This window comes from Parus major, unplaced genomic scaffold, assembly GCF_001522545.3.
Source record: "Parus major isolate Abel unplaced genomic scaffold, Parus_major1.1 Scaffold598, whole genome shotgun sequence".
Lineage (NCBI taxonomy): Eukaryota > Metazoa > Chordata > Aves > Passeriformes > Paridae > Parus > Parus major.
Window position 1 is genome coordinate 7,034 of NW_015379486.1, and position 3,439 is coordinate 10,472.

The 3,439-nt window shown below is 52.5% G+C and overlaps 1 long non-coding RNA gene across 1 annotated transcript in view; it reads left to right on the forward strand.

The window, feature by feature from the left end:
• The window catches only part of LOC107199354, a 3,527-nt gene extending 3,396 nt beyond the window's left edge, over nt 1–131 (forward strand). Inside the window, exon 2 of the long non-coding RNA XR_001519202.3 lies at nt 53–131. This is a non-coding gene — a long non-coding RNA (uncharacterized LOC107199354). The remainder of the gene's footprint in view (nt 1–52) is intronic.
• The last annotated feature ends 3,308 nt before the right edge of the window (nt 132–3,439 follow it).

Here is a 3,439-nt window from a genome sequence, read left to right on the forward strand (position 1 = left end):
TCCCAGTCCCCCCCAGTCCCCCCAGTCCATCCCAGTCCGCGTGTTCCCGCAGGGATGCTGTCACACCAGCTGAAGCAGCACGTGATCGACGGGGAGAAAACCATCATCCAAAACCCCTCGGACCAGCAGAAGTGAGCGGGAAACGGGAACGGGAACGGGAACGGGAATGGGAATGGGAACGGGAATGGGAACGGGAACGGGGAATGGGAACGGGGAATGGGATCGGGAATGGGAATGGGAACGGGAACGGGAACGGGAACGGGAATGGGAATGGGAACGGGAACTGGGAATGGGAACGGGAACTGGGAATGGGAAATGGGAACGGGGAATGGGAATGGGAACGGGAACGGGAACGGGAATGGGAATGGGAATGGGATCAGGAACGGGAATGGGATCGGGAACGGGAATGGGAACGGGAATGGGAACGGGAACGGGAACGGGAATGGGAACGGGAACGGGAATGGGAATGGGAACGGGAATGGGAACGGGAATGGGAATGGGAAATGGGAATGGGAATGGGAACAGGAATGGGAATGGGAATGGGAATGGGAAATGGGAATGGGAATGGGAATGGGAAATGGGAATGGGATCAGGATCGGGAATGGGAACAGGAATGGGAACGGGAATGGGAACGGGAAATGGGAATGGGAACGGGAATGGGAAATGGGAATGGGATCAGGATCGGGAATGGGAATGGGAATGGGAACAGGAATGGGAACGGGAATGGGAACGGGAATGGGAATGGAAATGGGAATGGGAACGGGAACGGGAATAGAAATGGGAATGGGAAATGGGGATTGGGGAACGGGAATGGGAATGGGAACGGGAATGGGAATGGGAATGGGAATGGGAACGGGAATGGGATCGGGAATGGGATCGGGAATGGGAATGGGAATGGGAATGGGAACGGGAATGGGATCGGGAACGGGAAATGGGAATGGGATCGGGAAATGGAAATGGGAAATGGGAATGGGAATGGGAACGGGAATGGGAACGGGAATGGGAATGGGATCAGGAAATGGGAACGGGAAATGGGGAATGGGAAATGGGGAATGGGAACGGGAACGGGATTGGGAATGGGAACAGGAATGGGAATGGGATCGGGAATGGGAACGGGATCGGGGATGGGAATGGGTATTGGAGAATGGGATCAGGAATGGGGAATGGGATTGGGAATGGGATCGGGATCAGGAATGGGATTGGGAATGGGGAATGGGATCAGGATTGGGAATGGAGAATGGGATCGGGATTGGGAATGGAGAATGGGATCGGGATCGGGGAAATGGGAACTGGGAACTGGGAATGGGACCGGGGAAATGAGAACGGGATCGGGAATGGGATCAGGAATGGGATCGGGAATGGGATTGGGGAATGGGAATGGGAATGGGATCGGGATTGGGGAATGGGATCGGGAATGGGATCGGGANGGGAAAAATGGGAATTCTGGGGAATGGGAATTTCTGGGGAAAAAGGAATTAGGAGGGAAAATGGGAATTTCTGGGGGAAATGGGAATTCTGGGAAAAATGGGAATTTCTGGAAAAATGGGAATTTCTGGGGGAATGGGAATTTTAGGGAAAAATGGGAATTTTAGGGAAAAATGGGAATTTTAGGGAAAAATGGGAATTTCTGGGGGAATGGGAATTTCTGGGAAAAAAGGGAATTCCTGGGAAAAAAGGAATTAGGAGGGAAAAGGAAATTCTGGGGGAATGGGAATTCCTGGGGAAATGGGAATTCTGGGGGAAAAATGGGAATTGGAGGGAAAAGGGAATTCCGGGAAAATGGGAATTCTGGGGGAAATGGGAATTCCTGGGGAAATGGGAATTGCAGGAAAAGGGAATTCCAAGAAAAAGGGAATTCCTGGAAAAAAGGGAATTGCTGGAAAAAAGAAAATTCCTGGGGAAAAAAGGGAATTCCTGGGAAATGGGATAAAAGGGATAAATGGGGTCCCAGGGAAAAGGGAATTTTAGGGAAAAATGGGAATTCCTGGGAAAAAAGGGAATTCTGGGGAAAAAGGGAATGTCAGGAATATCAGGGATGTCAGGAATTCGGGAATGCCGGGAATGTTGGGAATGTCGGGAATGTTGGGAATGTCGGGGGCTCTTCCCAGGGCTGGGAAAGGGGAGGAATCCCCAAAATCCCCCCTGGATCCAGTACGGACCAGTGTGGACCAGTACGGACCAGTACTGACCAGTACACACCAGTACAGACCAGTACTGACCAGTGTGGACCAGTACTGACCAGTACAGAATAATACAGACCAGTACAGACCAGTACAGACCAGTACTGATGAGTACAGACCAGTACAGAATAGTACAGACCAGTACAGACCACTCGAGACCAGTACTGACCAGTACAGACCAGTCCCCCCCAGTCCCTCCCAGTCTGTTCCCAGTCCCCCCCAGTCCATTTCCAGTCCCNGGGAATTCTGGGGGATTCCGGGAATCAGGTGGGGATTCTGGGGATTCTGGGAATTCTGGGGGATTCTGGGAATTCCGGGAATTCTGGGAGTTCTGGGAATTCTGGGAATCGGGTGAAACCCGGGAATCAGGTGGGGACACCGGGAATTCTGGGGAATTCCGGGAATTGGGTGGGAATTTCGGGAATTCCGGGAATTCTGGGGGATTCTGGGAATCGAGTGAAACCCGGGAATCAGGTGGGGACTCCGGGAATTCCGGGAATTCTGGGGGATTCCGGGAATCAGGTGGGGATTCTGGAAATTCTGGGAATTCTGGGGGATTCTGGGAATTCTGGGAGTTCTGGGAATTCTGGGAGTTCTGGGAATTCTGGGAATTCTGGGGGATTCTGGGAATTCCGGGAATTCTGGGAGTTCTGGGAATTCTGGGAATCGGGTGAAACCCGGGAATCAGGTGGGGAAACTGGGAATTCCGGGAATTCTGGGGATTCTGGGAATCCGGGGAATTCTGGGAATTTCAGGCGGGGACACCGGGAATTCCAGGAATCTTGGGAATTCCAGGAATCAGGTGGGAATCAGGCAGGGATTTCGGGAATTGGGCAGGAATTCTGGGAATCAGGCGGGAGTTTCAGGAATTTTGGGAATTTCGGGTGGGAATTCTGGGAATCAGGCGGGAATTCCGGGAATCGGGTGGGAACCAGGTGGGAATTCCGGGAATTCCAGGAATCTTGGGAAGTCTGGGAATCTGGGGAATTCCGGGAATCAGGTGGGAATTCCAGGAATCGGGGGAATTTCAGGAATCTTGGGGAATTCCGGGAATCTTGGGGAGTTTCGGGAATTGGGTGGGAATTCTGGGAATCTGGGGGTATCCGGGAATCAGGTGGGAATTCCAGGAATTCCGGGAATTGGGCGGGAATCTGGGGAATTCCAGGAATCTTGGGGAATTCTGGGAATCCGGCGGGAATTGGACGGGAATTCCGGGAATCTGGGGAATTCTGGGAATTTCGGGCAGGAATTCTGGGAAT